This window comes from Diadema antillarum, unplaced genomic scaffold (assembly GCF_040938485.1).
Source record: "Diadema antillarum isolate AM-2024a unplaced genomic scaffold, OU_Dant_1.0 seq00001014_RagTag, whole genome shotgun sequence".
In the NCBI taxonomy this organism is placed as follows: Eukaryota; Metazoa; Echinodermata; class Echinoidea; order Diadematoida; family Diadematidae; genus Diadema; species Diadema antillarum.
Window position 1 is genome coordinate 589604 of NW_027271850.1, and position 18979 is coordinate 608582.

Below are 18979 nucleotides of genomic sequence, written 5' to 3' on the forward strand. Positions count from 1 at the left end.
GACTTCAGCTATGGCGCTCTTTCGAATCATGGTGATACCAAGCCGATGCTACCACATACAAAATAATGCGTCCAAGAGATTTTCATATAGCTCGATTATATTTTTGTACTGAAAAGAGACTACATCACGACTAGAAGGAGAGCGTAATACGACGACGAAACATTCTTTTACCATATTTGGTCATGTAAGCCAAGTTACCCTCATCTTAATATTCATCAACTAAATCAAATCACTATCAATATTTTAGTGTAAATTTTCATACATTGACACCACAATCACTTGACCTCTCCGCCCACTAAAGTTCAAAATAACAACGCTATCGCAAGTGTCTGGGACCGTGACGAGGCAAACATGAAAACTGCGAAATATCATTTACAAATCCTGCATGTACTAGGCGCCAGTCTTTAGTTTCCAAGCATACGAATCTACATGGTTGGTATAGGTAAAAAGAAAAAAAAAGGAGAGACAAAGAAGGGGCACGCAAAAAAAAACACGAGAGAGGGAGGGTATACAACATCATTGATTCGTGATATGCTTTGTTTCTCAGTTAGAGCTTTGCGACGTGGCAGCAAACGGGCCCAATACTGCACGTCTGCAGCAACGCCCCTCCCATGACACCAATACCGCCGCCGAGCCTCCAGTGACAGAACAGCGATACGCCAGTGCTGCGCCAGTACTTCATTGTTGACGCTACTATACTTTACGGGAAGCAATCCGAACATTGGGTGAGTAATTTCAGTTTCCCTGTGCACCTTGTTGTAGCATCTTATAGTGAAGAAGAAGTGCTGAAACGTCCGTCCGTTGGTACGGCACGAATATTATTGAACAAATACTGTATACCTACATTTTCATTGTCCCTGAATAATTCTATGGTTCGTTAATTTCTAGGCTAGGGCGTGTTCATCTCTCTGGTATATGACAAACTCACATGCCAGTGTTATTCAATTCGTTCATTATGGGGTAGTGACTGAAAATCAAATCGAAAAGAAAGAATATATGCAAATGATATTCATATGTAACGTAACGACTGAACACTAAATCCAGGGCAAATCATGTTTACTGCAAGAAGGACTCTTCAACACATGGTGACTTTGCAGGGGGCCTATCACGAGTCCTGTTAACACCGCCGATATGTTAATAAATAGATTGGGGGTCCTTTCAATTTTAATATATCAGCCGTTTGTGACCTTTGACATCAGTTGGATTTATAAAGACTCGTTGAACATCGTTAATGCAGTGTCGACATGGCAACGGGAGCAGACGACAGAACGACGCAGCAACAGTCCGTGCCGACGCCGGGAATTCCGCCTGGTAGCGACCCAGAACTGTGGGCTGCGCAGACCATGACATCTCCTGTCGCCAACGAAGTGAAGAGGAAAAGACCAAAGAAAGGTAAGTGCATTTTTGCTGACTCCGTCCCAAGGTCAGATACTGTTTCTCTTTGGTTTATTACACGACAGGATTATATTTGTAACAAATAACATACAAAATTAGTATGCAAGTGTACAAAAGTGTATAAATGCAACCTCAAATCCACATACTGTACACACACACATTTTCGTGTTTATATAGATCTATTGCTTTGCGTAGTATCTTCAATAGTTACACATGATAGATTCATCCCGCATGTGATTACTCGATGCTAGAGCAATGCACGTTCTTATCTTAAACCGTAAGAGAATGGTTGGACACAAATAATCTTCGCCTTCTGTACATGTCGATACCGCTGGACTTATTTGACGTTGGACTTTTGAATCATTGTGTGAAATGCTGTGTAATGCCAAATGTGTGCGTGTTTGTTATAGGTGTGTGATAAGAATATATCATATTAAAAGGGATAAATGTGGACAGTCTTCCTTAATGTATTTTTTTTTTCTGGCGAAAGTTTGTCATCTAAAGAAAGAAGAAGAAGAAACGAATGTAAGAATGGCAGGATATGCGTGCTAACTGCGTCTGTGCTTGGGCCCTATACGATACGCGTTTGTAGTATATTACATGTACAAGTGCTCGTCACACGTACTTTAATGTATCAAGAGGAGGGAGGAATTAAGGCTCCCTCTTCCAGTGCTTTGAATACATTATGTTGATGTAAGGTTATATTTCCTTTATTTGGTGTATTGTGTTGGACATAAAGTCATTTTGATAGCGCAGTACTTCCGGTTAAGTTTAAAAGAAAATATAATCATGACGCTATCTTTGGCACCCACATATGTTTTATCTTAGCATTTGGTTGTCGAGGTATGGCTGATCTATGTATGGAATTATGCAACGAGTAATGTTTAAGGACAAACAACAAGTAAAGATGGGACTGGGAACAACTGAGCTTTGAGTACTTTATCTGACCTAAAGCATGTTTATAAGAGGAAATACATAAGGAAAGAGGAAATGCATACAAAAGAAAGAGGAAATACATAAGGAAAGAGGAAAATTTATTATGCATTGAGATAAATATACTGTATTCAGTTAATCTGACGCCGAGTCATGCGAGGTTGACTGTGATTCTCCTTAACCTGCTGAAAGTAACCTCTCAGCCTGTTGCTTTTAATTGTGCATAATACATAGTCTGAAAGGATGACAAGCAGGAATGCGGCAATAAACAGATAAAATGACATACAAACAACCTGGCAAAGATGTTTAAGAAACGTGTCCTTTTAAGTCCAATTTAACTTCTCTAGCCATAACTGTGATAGGCCGATGCACCTGATAATACATGCTAATTCAATTATGCACAAAATCACTACTATTGTTATGTTATCTTTCCCCTTGAGTTACATTTTCTGTATACAATACATCACAAGACACACGCACACACATGCCAACTTGTATCATTAAACACATGTACCCATACTCAATCACACAACACACCCAGACACACTCACATTTTAGTGTTGGTTAGAATACTGACGTATGTCTTGATGCAAATCGACATCAGAAGAGATTACTATCAAGAGATAAGTAGAGCGGCAGGTGCACTGTCACTTCCTCTCCTGTGGGTACTTAGCTAAAACCAAGCAAGTGTCGTCATCATTGAGTATAGTATTATACAGTCTGTACTCCTGCTTTCAACAAAAAAGATAACGTGTTTATCACTAAGGAGACATATTTCACGAACAATACTAATACGAAGAGCTCAGTGCTGACTTACACTATTCCAAATATTGTTCTTGGTGTCAATACATATCAGCAAATATTTGATAGCAACCTACAGCGTACTTTACAAGAAAAAAAAAACCCGTATTCCTCTCGCTTCTTCACATTGACCTGTTCTCAATGTTTACAGCGTATTTGAATTTCAACGCGGTAGTATTTTTGTTATTTTACATTTTGTTTCCTCAATCCAATACATATATTGCCCTTTGTAAGAACATTTAGAGAAGAAATGATTGAAATTCGGATGTAACACAACATAATGGCTAATACCATCTAAATTCCACTGTTTTTTTTCTTTTGTGGCCTATTTTCAATTCATTTGAATAGCCAGTTCTTTGAAGCTTATTGTAATGATTATGAACATGAGTAAACGTGACTTGTCTTTAATCATTGTTGTGACTTTTGCTCAATCTGAACGTAAAACGTTAAGATATACTATAGTATCAGGTATTGGTCGAAACATTGCAAAATATCAGGTGGCTAATGCTTTATTTTTAGGTAATTCTATGAGCAGAGCATCAGCAGACTTTTGCAGACAGAGCCTCCCTAAATCGTTTCTTTTGCTCTCTCTTTCTCCGCCTTTTGTCCTTTATCATTAACAGAAACAAGCGCAACTGGCAAGTGAAAAATGGTAAACAACTCAAATCCTGCTTGTGCATTTCTACAACCAGCTCGACGGCGGCAGAAGCAGCAACCGATGACTCTGGTGGGGATTGTGGAATCTGCGACAACAGCATCAAACATTCTCTTGAACTAAAACAGACTGGTAAATGAGCTACGACACAACTAAAATCTAGCAACGATACACGGACTACACTTGAAATAATTATGAAGGAGATGAAAACTTTTATCATTCAAGGCGACATTGCTACTAATAGATAAAAGGCCAGGTTGCTGTATCAAGAGCAGTAGCCTATGAAGTTTTCATCCAATATGTTTTGGAAATGTTTCGGGCCCCATTACCTGCCTGTTAGTCAGCAATGATGTAAATATCTGTTGTTAATAATTTTGTAAATATTGCATTCGCTCTGAAATAAAGAATAATCTTTCATTTTGCACGACTTATTTGTTTACTTTGTCAATCTTACAACTTTGCCTTCATAGAAAGACTCATTACGAGTGACAGAGCTAGTGATAGTTTCATTTTCCTATGATTCGTCTCACAAATGAATAGAACAAGTCGACGGATTTCTAATATAGAATTCATCATCGCAAATATCCTCAAAAAAATTAGACCACTGACAAGGCGTCATTGATATATATATGCGCTTTCCTCGCCAGGATAAAGCGTTATAATGCCATTTTAGGTTTTAATCTCATATATATATATATATATATATATATATATATATATATTGTAGTTGTTCCGCGTATTGGCAGTACTAGAAATAAGCAATAATAAAGTCACAACAGAGGAATGCAAGGGAATGCATTGATAGCCAATCTTGATTTAATTGAATAATCCGAATTTTCGAGGAACCTTCCTCTTCTTCAGGGATGACAGTGCGAATATTCACAATGATTATTAAGAGTGAGGTGTTACTACCCTGCTAGCGCGCGCAATAAGTGTAACCAAAACAAAAAAATAATAGATAATAACAACAAACGCATGTTGTGCGCTTATGAGTGTCATACTACACGTCATAATAGATAAGACGTCACACTAGGCATTGCGCGCGCTGCACAAAAAGATCATGAGACAATAATAGCAATAATAGAAACGTCATAAAGGCAATGAAGTTAACATGATACAATGAAGGTGCCAATGGATTTTCACAGTGATATGTCAATATCCCACCAGCGCGCGTAGTCTCAGTGTAACCAAAACAAAGGATAACAAATAATAACAATAAACGCACGCATATATATAAACACACATATATATATATATATATATATATATATATATTTATATATATATGTTGCGAATTCACGTTTTGGCTCCAATATAATGAAGAATCAAGAAATAAACTAGTAATGCATAATTTCGCCAATAAGAATGAGTTTATTGTACTCAAGTTTTCGGTGGCCTCCACCTTCTTCAGGAGTCTCGACGGGGGAACAATAAACTCATTCTAATTGGCGAAATAATGCATTACTAGTTTATTTCTTGATTCTTCGTTATATACATGTATATATAATATATATCTATATATATATATATATATACGTATAAATATATGTAGATATATAGAGATATATTGAGTTAGTAGTTCACGTGTTGGTGCAATAATATAAAAAAATAGAACAGAACTCAAGTTCATGCTGTCAATACCAACAATTTATTTTGACATACACATTTTCGGGCGACTCGTTTATCAAGTGTTCTTGATTTCTTTTTATCAAGAGCAGCTGATAAAGGGCAAGGTCGTCCGAAAATTTTTGTGTAAAAATACATTGCTGGTATTGACAGCACGAGCTTGTTGATTTCTGTTTCATATATATATATATATATATATATATATATATATATCACTGGACGCACTCCTAGAGTATGGAAAATAGAGGCTTCATTCTCTCTGGCTCTGCTATGTATTGTTGATTTAGGAGCACCCATAAGTAGTATTTGATTTCTTAATGTAAAATGAACAGTGGTTGATTCTGCAGATAACCTCTGAGCTTCATGAGTACGAACGTAACAACGCCAGCGAGCCTAATTAGATAGTTTAATGACAATACCCGTTCTGAAATTTTTGACTGTGGCCGCGTCTGCGCTTACGGAGCCTAGTTGGTCTTATAGGATGTTTAGCTGTATCATACACACTGGTGTACTAGGACATTATATAGGAATAATAGAAACGCACGTGTTGTACAATGAGATATAATTATATGCATGTGTGCACGTTTGTGCGTGTTATATCATTTAGGTAGAGAGCATCGCATATCTAATACAAAAAACCAAAATCAACACATTGATTTCATGAAGCGGAAAATTTAAATACATCAACCCTGACGTTGTTTTTTATTACTGCCATGTCTCTCTCTCTCTCTCTCTCTCTCTCTCTCTCTCTCTCCCCTGAAGATCACAGAGATCTGGTGTTCCGGATCAATTTCCTGAATTACAGTGTTGGCAACTGATTGGAAAATCTATTAAAGTGTCTGAATACGTGGGTCAGAAATCAACTGGCCATGTCCTGAATCACAAATTCAGTTATGTAGAGACGTGCCCTATTGAGATGATACGAAAAGCAGTTCGCTTTGTGTGAATAAAGAAGGTCAAAGTTCAACTTCATCCTACGCACCAAACCATGCAGAATCGCGAATGCCCCTGGATATTTGCTTGCTTTGACGGATTCGTTATGAAAGAAAAGAGACTAAGTGTAAACTTTAATTTAAAAATGGGTAATAGTCCAAGTAATTGATTAGCGATGGTCCCAAGAGACAGATGGTGGTTAAAAAAAAGAATTGTGATTCCTGAGAGATAGAGAGAGACAGAGGAGGGGCGGAATTGGATAGTGGGTGGAGATGGGACACTGCAAAGCATTTACTGCGACCGCGCCTTTGTGCGCTGCATTAGGTTTTTTGCAAGCGTGTGTGAACTGATATGACCCGCCCCGTCCATTTACAGTGTACTATGAACTGCTTTCCCCCGAGGCACGCTGCGTTCATATCGCGGTTAGATGGATGCATTGGATATATGCATGACAAGCTCTAATGATTTTCCAAGCTGATCCCTGCGTAGGCAGCGCTTGAGACGAAAATTCACCTCTCTCTCCCTCCCTCTCTCTCTCCCCCTGTCTTGATCTATCTCTCTCCGTCTGTCTGTCTGTCTGTCTGTCTCTCTCTCTCTCTCTCTCTCTCTCTCTCATTCTTACTCTCTATTTCTTGTGTATATTAATTCATTTATCCGAAGCGCATCGTTATACCAGCAACCATTATCTATCCAAAGACACATATTTGCATATATTATAGTACACATAGGCAAACATAATTATAGAGCACAAAACATACCTTATAAGACAAACAATATACTGAGTATTCATTATTGTTTTAACATCAATAAATATGAGATGGTTCATATATGACGGGGTTTGTGATGACCATCATTACGTGACATGTTTCATTTTGTTTTAACTTGATAAAATTTACAATACAACTGCACACTGCTTTAATGAGACATGAATTTTTGTTCTGAGAGGTCACTACTTTAGTGCCCTCGCAATATAGTTCACCTCGTCCTACAATCCTTTTGAAATAAGGCTACACTTCCGCTAAAACGTGCGCCTATGTATTGAGCATACAGAGTAATAACAACCTCATTCAAGACAAAGGCATGGGACGCCAAAAATTTGAGTCAAATTAGCCTATACTTGAAGGGCAAAAAAAAAAATAGAAGAAAAGATAGTCAAGGGTTACATTTCTTTGTAGCGCCAATGAGTGAAATATATATATATATATATATATATATATATATATATATATATATGATACACTGTATATATATATATATATACACATATATATATATATATATATATATATATATATGTTTGTGTGTGTATGTGTGTGTGTGTGTGATCGTGCACAAAAAAAAAATCCAACATAAAGTCACACACTCTGATTTTATGTAAGGACTCAAAATACATGAAATTGGTCAACCCAGTCAATTCGATTTTTTTTTTCATATTTCCTAAAAGAGCAATTCATCTACGTTATTCGTAAGTTTGGGATGATAAAACGAATGGGAAATTGCTCTTTTGTTCTTTTTACTAGAACATTTTTTTTTAAATCATACATTCATCTATTTGTTTTTGCAAAATATGAAACAATATACAAATTACAGGTCATTACAAAGAAACAAATACATGCCAGGACTCCTAAGAAGCAGTTACAATTTGTATGTGCTTGTGGCTAGAGCCCTCAAACATAAAAGGTAAAATACATACAATCAACAACGCTTCTTGTGACATGGACCAATACATACAGAAGATTAATCCAAATTGAAATAACACATATGTGTATACTTAGATCTTCTATTATCAAACACAAAAATATACCTTAGCTTAATATGCTGGCAGACACAGTCATACACACACACTCACACATCCACCCTAAGTGTACAGAAGAATAAGAGATGAGAGAAAGAAAGGTAGAGGAAGAAAGGAAGTCTACTCAGTCATGGATAACATCTGTCTAAATAAACTCTGTTTACATAGAACTTTAAACTTAGAAAATATAGAGCTAGATTTAAGGTCACCATCAATACAATTCCATTCCTTGACACCTGTAAAACGTATGGATTGCAATCTTAGAGTTGAATAAGTCAAAGTTTTACGAAAATTGTAGCGGTCCCGATTGGGATATGAGTGGAATGAAAATTTTATCTGGAACATATTGCTGAATACATCGGGCAACATAATTTGATGACATTTAAACATAAACAACAAAACATTCACTTTGATCAAATCAAAAATTGGAAACATCCGAAATTGCACAAAGAGTGGTGAATTTGGACAAATAAATTGACAATTGCTTATTATACGTAAAGCTCGTTTTTTAAGCATGTATAATCTGTCAATGTGTACACTGTATGCGTTCCCCATACTTCATTGCAATAATTAAGATGAGGTAAAATTATTGCATTATGAATATTTACCAAGATATTAGACGGTAATACACTTTTTTAATTTGGATAAAACACAATTACAATTTATAACAAATGTTTGCAACATGATATTTCCAGTCAAGGGATTCATGAATGAGTATTCCTAGAAAAGATATCAACTCAGTTCTCTCAATGGAAATATTACCAATCATAACATTTTGGGTGTGAGACAAGAATTTTTTACCTCTTGGATGGACTAACATATGTTTTGCTTTACTAAAATCTAAAAACAGTTTATTACTCCTATACCATTCACTTATTATTTCAAGTTCATTATTCGTTGTGGAAATTTATGAGGATATATCTTTGTGAGAGAAAAGCGCAACAGTATTGAAAATTTCAAAGTCTTTGAAGAATTCACAATATCATTCACATATATCAAGAATAATAAAGGCCCTAGAACTGAGTCTTGTGGTACACTAATGCTCACACTGAGACATTCAGATTCAATACCGGCAACTACAGCATACTACTTCCGGTTCTGTAGATAACGTTGAAACCATTGTAATGCTACTTCTCTTAGACCATGTAAATGTAATTTTTAATAAGAGGTGGTGGTCGATGGTGTCGAATGCTTTAGACAGATCCATACAAATTCCACAACAAAGGTTACCTTTTTCAAATTCCTGTAAAATATGATCAGTGAAATAAATAATAATCAATGAGTTGGAATAAGTTTTCCGAAATCCAAACTGTCCAGAAAGTAAAAATTGTTCTTCATCAGAGAGGCATAAAGCCTCTTATACATAGCTTTTTTTAACAGCTTACAAAAACTGAAATAATTGCAACAGGTCTGTAATTTGAAATATACTCAGGCTTACCCTTTTTTGATAATGGAATAATTTTTGCAATCTTCAATTTTTCTGGAACAATACCACAGCTAAATGATGCATAGAAAATATCACACAAAGGTGTAGCAAAATAATGGATACATTCCTTGACTACTCGGGGAAGCATATGATCTGGCCCCGAACAGGAGACGACCTTACATACAAAAAACATACAAAAAAGTATAAAATTACAATATATGTAGCATGGAGGTAGTCAGGATTATAAATTAAACAGATAAAGATACCATGATGTAAGGCAGTACAGGTAATAATTTCTTGCATTTTAAGTATCAATACATTGCTGTGCTGTACCTAAATGTTGTCAAGGTCGTGGTCGCTTCTTATCACCCTTTTGACAGTTTTCCCCCCACTTGCAGGTAGAAGAGCAATGATCCTGCCATCTGAAGACCATGCTGACGAGACTTCCTTCGTTTCACGTGTTTTTTGAAGAAGGATCTGATTTTGCCAGATCAAGTCCTCCACGATGGATACTCCGGAACCTTTCAGCTTCCTTCTGTTTCCTAGGATGTCTCAGCATTTCTTGTACGAAGCAAGTTTCACGATGTTTGGTCGATGGCGCTGTTTTGCGTTTTCCCTGTCAGTTGTCACTGTTGGTGTGTTTTTTCATCTTTCCTGTGCGATGGTACCGGTGTACATCTTTGGGTTCAAAGCCAACACCGAGCTGATTACCATGATAAGGTAAGTCTAACCGCTAGGCCTCGTTTCTTGAAAATTCCTTTTCTATACGCATGTAAGCACCCTTCCATTTCAACTCTAGTAACTGTTGAAGTTATGTTGCTACTGCAGTGAAAGTTCGTTTAAGTCATGAATGTGCTTATAGAGTGGAGCCACACAATTTCACCTTAATCTGATAATTCCTTCATTGTGGTTAATTTGAAGTTTTACTTCCTTTTTTGTTCTTCCCTTCACTGCGTAGTGGTAGAATAAGCACTTGAAGAGATCCTAAAGTTTTGATTCTGTTTTCTCAGTAAACTCTTTTCCAGAGTGTGTACTCTGCTTCAATCATATAGATAGATTTAAAAAGTCCATTAAAACTGAAGTATGTATCATTTTAAAACTTTATAGAGTCTGCTTTTTCAGAATCTATTCATAACTTCAAATCCATGTCCGCGGTGATTTATTGTCGGTTCTGTGATGCAAGGTCACGGCATATATGACCACCCAACTCAAAAGCCACAAAAGCTCTCAGGTTATAGGACCCTCTATTATGGAACAAAATGAAAATGTCATTTTGGTTGACTAACTGACGTTTGTAAAGTTTGTCTTACCGGGGGAAGTAAACTTTTGACTTCACCTATTGAAGATTTGGTGGTTTAAAAACCGTCATCGATAGGATATTTGCAGTTTTTTCTATACCCGATTTTTCTGGACAGGCGTTGCTATCACTGGGAAATAGAACATATTTCCACTGATATACTCTGCCCGACAAGCCTGAGTGACCAGCTCCATTGAGTTGCCATCATTCAGCGCCCGTCGTGCCTCGTCTTCTTCTTGGAAACTCCAGGACGGATTTTCACCAAACTTGGTAGGTAGCATCTCTAGGGGGAAGTTTGTCAAATAAGGCTCCATTTTCCATACCTTGCTAGTTGCATGTATTTTTGTCGGTGTGATAGGAAATTCAACTGAACACCATCCCCCCCCCCCCCCCCCCGCGCCCCCACATACGCGCACACACTTTACTATGTTTTCGGGCAGAAGTATACAAGAATGCTTAGATGGAGAACCTGCGATACTCGGGTGAGCGCAAGATCCGGGAGTCTATTATTCTATTTCAGATTTCCAAAAGCATATTACCTGTAAATGTACTTCTGTACAATTTAAATGGCTAAGCTTCTTCGTGCCTCATTGAATCGTAAACTTGGATGCTTTTTCTCAAAGAGAGAGTCAGAGATAGAGACAAAAAAAAAAAAATCCGTAGTCGTTTCGACATTGTAGTCAGAACCGCTACCAGCAGGACAACTACTTCCGAACAATTATCGTCTTGGGGGGGATCGCCACATTAACATGGTAATTGCTTTCGGGAGTAGTTATTCGGGAAGGTGGTGTTTGCAGTTCGAGACGGGGAACAGTATGGGGTTTACTCTTTCCACAGGGTGAGAAATAAGGATACTGTAGTGGGGGATTGTCCCCATAGGCGAGTAGTCTTTTGTTTTGTGCTCTTTTTGTAGATTCGTATTTAAGATGGATACTAGCAATGCATTAAAAGTTTGGTTGCAACCTTCTCAACCTTGGGTAATTACCTTTGAATAGCCTAAATAGCTTAATTAGCTAATTAGCATAATATGTTAATCTTAACCGAGGAAGCCTGGATATTGCTAATTTCAGTACAGGAAGCCTAAAGACAAGGAAAACACAGCTTTTTAAATATTTTCTATAATGAGGAATCTATTTATAACACAATGGTTTTTTTTTTTTCGATTTCAAATGATGCAAGTGTCTTAACTTCTGCGATTAGCATAATGATCTAATTTGCGTAGTACATGATATAACACCGAGGAGCATTATGACCTGGAAAAGTGGTTAAGTGCAAGGTCTTTTGTTGTTCCATTTGTTGTACACGGATTTTGAAGTAAACGAAGTAATTTTATTAGCCTAATGAGCATGTTCAGCTAATAAGTAGAATATGTAATATGTTGTATGTTAATACATGTATGTTTTTAAGTTTAATACAGGAAGCCTGAAAACAAATAAGTACGGTTTTTAAGGGTTTTTTTATGAAGAGGAATACATATTTAACAACGGTTTTTATTGTACAATGAGCTAATTTGCATATTTGTTATAGTCCAAATAGACCGATTCGGGTTCGTTGAGGGCAGCAGACAATTTGTGGCAGAGCGGGTTAATAGTTTTATGGCACTGGGCGCAGCCATAGTGGGTGTCTCAGCCGACCCCCTGCTCTCCCCCACCCCCGGGCAACATGTTTATCACGCACTTGTAACAAAGGTTCGCGCACTAAGCAAGCGTTCGCGCACTCAGTACGAGACGCCTATTGGCTAAAACGACCATGCATCAGTTTTTCATTCCGCGCGCGGAAGGGGTGGGGAAGAGGAAGGGGGGGGGGGGGGTCGGCTGAGACACCTCGTTAATGGCGCTGCCCATGCCAGAAATACACATAGCGCGTCACAGAATCGGTCTATACCGTGCGCGTGACCTTAAGAAGTTGATTGCTACAGGATAGATTTTTTTTTTTGTGTTTAATCATACGAGAGAAGTTGTTTGCTACAGGATAGATATTTTTTAATCATTCAACAACGAAAGACCTTTAGTTTGCTTTATAGGGGATGCCCACTCCCATCCCCACCCATCCCCCCCCCCCCAAATAAAAACTGGCGTCAGAATTGAATTCCTGCACAACGTATTCTACATAAAGCTAACGAGATGATAATGCTGATCAGACTACTAAATTGTAATTGCCTCAGGCTACCAAGGTGGCAACGAAGCCTTATCTATTCTTCAATACAAGTATCCATCTCAGACATTAGTCAACAACAACTACAAGAAACAAAACTTGTCCAGGCCATATACGTACATGGTGTATGGTGCTATCTACTTCACTTTTGTACATATGAAAATCTATTCATTATTCTAACTATATTCCTTACTTTTAATAATCCCACTTGCACCATATGAATATGGAAAGTGGTGCTGTATTTCTAGTATAAAATCTCGGAAAGTTACAATAACTATTGCCTGATTTTTTTTTAATAGCTTAATATGCTAATGAGGCTTAGAACAATGATTGCTCAAGATGGAAACCAAGCTTAATTTACTACAATACCAGTCTAAAATAAGAATCAACAACACAATTTTGTACGTAGCAACTTTGTCAGGTCATATACATGGTATGGTACCATGTAGCATACCATAAGCACATCTTGAAACTGTTTTGAATTCTAATTATATTTTGGACACTTACATACGTAAATCCTCTATTTCTGAACAACCAACCTATTGGTATTGTGCAGCAAACCACGAAAGAAATAAGAAAAGAAATTTGAGCTTTGCGGGTGTTCCAAACTCAATTGTATTTCAAATCTGTCTTTTATTCTAGCAAGTACCTAATTCTCAAAACTTCCCCAAGTTGACAATGTATTTTTCTCAAAGTGTTTATAATCATTATTATATGCATTCCTTGGATCAAGGTTCATGTGGATGGCGAAGTTGTTTCAGGAAGATATCACACTGTATTTTATCAAGTTTCATGATTGAACTTGATAAAGAACAATAGAAATACAAGTTTTGTGGTATTTGACGTCATGACCATGTAACCGTTTCCAGCAGAAGAAATCTTAGTTAATTAAACGTGTGCTACATCTCCAAATGCTCGATTAATTCTAAAGATGATATATAGCATCAATTTTAGTCTTCATCTTTGACACTTCACCTTTCACCTTCAGTCCCTGACCTTCGACCTGTTGGCTCGCAACTTTCTCAAAGTAATCATTATCTATTACCATACACCAATAGTCCTGCCAATACTTTGAACCATTTTTTCCCCAAAAAATGTGGAGGAAATCGTAAAATCTTAGCATACTTGACTTGATGTTCGACCAAGCTACCCAAATATTTCCCTACAGAATCATTGTGAGGTAACGCGTATATACACCAAGTTTAATTAAGTGCACACATTGAGCCATTTCCGAAATATGAAGAAATACATTATTGAGCATTAAATATTGACCATTAACCCCATGATGACAAAACTTTCCAAGAGAATCATTAAGATGTAAGACAATGTATTCCTACCAGTTTCATGGTAATAATGTACTTTGAGCATGCATTATAATCGAGAAAAAAAGAAAGAAAGTGACATTTTGGCATTTGTACTTCACCTTTTAGCTTCGATCCCATGGCCCAAAACTTTATCTGGTCATACAATACAATGCACTATTAGTCTCTTGAAAATACATTCATACATTGCGTAGATACGGGAAAAATAGTGAAATTCTTCGAATATGACCTCGACGTAATTAACGATGCTCAACAGCACAAAAGGCATAAATCGTTTGCTTTATCTATACTTTTATGAATTAGCCATAGGATTTCACGCAACGACTGAAACAAAAGCAAAGTGGTCTATGTCAAAGACGCGGCGAGAAATGAATTCGTCTATAAACGGTTGATTTAATGATTCATCAGGACTGATGTGTTGTGGATGATGGCGTTTTATGTGTGTCCGACGATATAAGGATTTCAATCATTTGTCTATGAAATCATTAATTGGCACATAAGCATGCAGCAATGGTCCATGACAATAGAAGTAGAATGGTTAGTGTTAAGACACAGCGAAAAGTGACTTAGACGTTGTATGTATAAAATAGACATATACAAGAAACAGTCACGGTGTGAATTTTCTTCAATTTGTCTCCCTCTGCAAATAAAATTTGTTAAGACCGCAACTGCTGATCTGTGATTTTATATTTTAAAAAAAAATCGTGAAAAAGGAACCACGGGACTCGAACCTGTCATCTACTGCTTTCCGGGCAGCGACACTACCACCAGGCTACCCCTGGTTGCCGGCAGTGATACGATGAACTAGGAATAAATATCCACGCTCCGAACTTCCGACATTGTTTTGTCAAGTACATGTAGTCCAAGGTGGACAAGGCATTAATGAAAGCAAGAGAATATTACGGTTAATCAGAGGGGTGAAGGTGGAGATGTGAATTTTCTTCAATTTGTCTCCCTCTGGTAATGAAATTTATTATATTACAGATCAGCATTAAATGACAGATCAGCAAAACTAATAAATTACAGATCAGCAGTTGCGATCTTACAAATTTCATTTCAAGAAAGAGTCGATTTCTAATGATCTCTAATGACAGGTACATTTTTCAATATTATTGTGATCGTGTGTGTCGGACAATAATATACTATGTATAAACGATTTCAAAATAAATGTGTACTGTAAGTTATAGACCTGCATCAGTGGCGGATCCAGAGGGGGGCGCAACCGGCGCACGCCCCCCCCCCCTTTATTTCTCGTCAAAAACAAAAGAAATAAAAAGAAAAAAATGAAATGAAACCCGGAAGTGCCACCAGAAATATTACAGAATTCCTGGATCCGCCCCTGTGCATGCAGTACTAGTTTACGGACACGCGCCTAAATTATAGTTCACAAAGAAACCAGTGAACAATTAGTTCGGTACAAGAGCCGGCAAGAATTTGTATGTCTGCATTCAAGGAAATTCCCATGTATAGTATTTATTTAGTATGAGCATAATGTCAATTTACAGAATACACACACACACACACACACACACACACACACAAGCAATCTCACGTTCACAGTAACACAAAAATAGGAGCATTCATTGATTTTTCTTAATAGAGTTTTCTTTCCCATCTTATGAAAAAGAGATTGTACAATCCAAACATCTTTAGCTTGTAAATCTATGATTCGCTGTATTAAGTGCAGATGCTTATCTTGAGTAATGACAGAGTTGTTGCAATAATTAAGTTACGTTGTCATTCACACTACCCTTCTTTCTAAAACACAAGCACAACCAATATAAAAGCATAAAAGGGAGATGACATGACAATTTCCCATTCTACGATTTACATTCGTACTAAGCTGACTAAGGTTACACTTACTTTGTGTCAAATGAGTGGACAACCTAAAACATGATTGCTGTCATGCCTACTCCAAGCCAATTTTCTTTTCTTTTTTCAAAGATGGCAAATACTAAACACATCTGATGAACAGAGACAAATGCTACGGACGTCAGTAAAACAGCTATATATTCATACCATTTCAGCTGCAAAGACAGTAAAACATTCAAACATTTATACTGTATACATACACATACCTCGTATTCTTACTCAAATCCAATAATCCTACTTAGTACATTTATGACAAATAGCAATATTTAAGTGGAAGAAAGTCAGACAAAATCATATCTAACAGAAGAAATATATCTAAAATTACAGAGTAGGTAAAAAATTTTTTTAATCATTTCTGGAGGACAAGCAAGCAGAACATTTGGAATGAATAGATGCAGTAACGGTATGCAACATTATATGACATGTGCCATATTAAGTGTGCAATCTCATTTTTGTCTTTCCTTCTTTAAAGGCAAGATCATCTTGGTCTTATTATGTCAGACATAGACTCTATTGACTCTTCTCAGATCTGCTCAAAGTACAAGATATGGGTATTTCTTAAAGTTTACACACACCAGTTTAAAAGAGAGTGACAACAGCAATGTTTTGGGGTTTTTTTTCTGCAATCAAGCAAATAGCTTTCTGCGTGCACTATTTAGAATACGAATATGACACAAGTCAAATTGCAGTCCCCTAAAAAGGACAACAAAAATAAGATGAAATGAGGTACTTTTATTCAAATGGCTTCATTCAAATAATATTTAACCATCACATGTTACTACAGTGCACTCCCATTACATAACGAACACAGAATGAATGAAATTTAGTTGGAACGAAGTGAAAATTCAGGTCCCCAAAGTATCGTCATTAAAGGAGAACTCCAGCTGATTTTCAGATATTTACATTTAAACAACTATATATTAGTTATACTATGGGTACAAAGTTTCAAAATTTATAGTGAATTGGGATAAGATACAAACTGTATAAAAATGTTTGCAAAATTTATAACAAATCACAATGAACAAGAATGATGACATAGAAGCTCCACCATAAGAATGCATGAGTAGGGGCTCAAGGAAGCAGAACAAAAGAAGAAAGCACACATAAATTCTACACAGGTGACCTTGTTTTTAAGCAAGCGGTATTGTCATGGAATTGCATTGCTACATTTCTGAAAATGTGAGACTCAAGCATTTTTTAGGGAGCACCCCTACTCATGCATTCTTATGGTGAAACTACTACCTTGTTCAGTGTAATTTGTTTTGGGTTTTTGTAGATACGCATATTGGTTTCTCTGCTCAAGAACCACAATTAATTCCACAAGGGTAAACATGTCAATTTATGAACTTCTGCACATGACATGAAATAATGAAAATCGCCTTAACTTCCCCTTTAAAGTCCATTGTACAAAACTCGCTTAAAACGAACACGGTTATAGCAACATTTTTGTTATATGGAAATATTTTCCGGTCGCCATTGACAAAGGGGAAAACAAAGACATGTGCTCCGTTATAACAAAATGTGACTCGCTTATGAAAATACATAGATAAACAAGCATTGACAGATCGTCTCTGCATAGACATTTGCTTTCTGTGTCACGCCCTGTTCATGACGAGAACTTGTGTTATTACAATACATTTATACGAAATGAAATAAAGTTCATTCTTCCGAAGGTTTGTTATCACCAAACACACAAATTATGATATTCCTAGATGTTTGTTAATTCGGAAATGACAAAGGGCTTGTTATTACGAGCACGGTGGCATTAGTATTCTGAAGGTTTGTGAAGATTTGTATAATGAAGGTTCGTTAATCCAAAAACGAAAAAAAAGGAGTACACTGACAGATCATCAGAATTACATACCTTTTATCATCTTCAGATTAACGAACCTTCAGAATAACAAACCTTTCTCCTTTTCTGTTAGATTAATAAACCTTCAGAATGAACCTTATTTCATTTTCAGATTAACAAACCTTTGGAACAACAAACTTTAACTCACTTTTGAATCTTCGAATCTCCGGAAAAACTAAGCTTCAGAATAACAAACACTGTTTCATTTTCGGATTAACGAGTCTTCAGAATAACGAAACCTGGGAATGGCAAACCTTCCAAATAAGGAGCCTTCGGAATAATGAACTTTGGTCATGACGAACCTTTAGAATGATGACCTGTAACCGATCCACAAGCTATCACTTTCTATACATGTGTTTTGAACTAGGCGAAAAAGTTTAAACAATCTTTAATATGTAATCTTCAGTACTCAAACGAAAACGAGAGAGCACCCCATTTGACATGGCTTCCCAGCGTATGAATATTCAATAAATGACATATAATACACCCATGGGTTACATGTTTTTATACAGTCAAACCTGTCTTAGCAGCCACCTGTCCATATCAACCACTGAAAAATCCCAGCGACCACTCATTTTGTATCCCATGGTGAATATCTAATTGCGAATAACGGCCATAACTTAGCCAAACCGTTAAATCAGCCGTGAATGTGTTGGCTTTTACATTCATTGCGTGAATTCTACCGAGTCCTAGCTTAGTCATAACCACAGACATGATTGACAAACACAGCTCTTCACCTTGAAAGGCTGTCTTACCATTAACCTGACTTGATCTAGGCTTCAGTACTGCAACCCTGAATAGACAATAAGCAAACGACAGCTCCTGATAACATCCTAGAACTACCAAAATTTCCAAAATATCACATCATAAGATCAAAGAATAGGTAGAGTACTGTGCTATACGTAGCTTGTGTCAAAT

General features: G+C 36.8%; 1 long non-coding RNA gene across 1 annotated transcript; it reads left to right on the forward strand.

The window, feature by feature from the left end:
• Positions 1 to 296: 296 nt before the first annotated feature.
• LOC139742684 (uncharacterized) lies at positions 297 to 4211 on the forward strand. The gene is made up of 3 exons (XR_011711714.1): positions 297 to 725; positions 1238 to 1392; positions 3753 to 4211. It is a non-coding gene; the product is annotated as an uncharacterized lncRNA (long non-coding RNA).
• The last annotated feature ends 14768 nt before the right edge of the window (positions 4212 to 18979 follow it).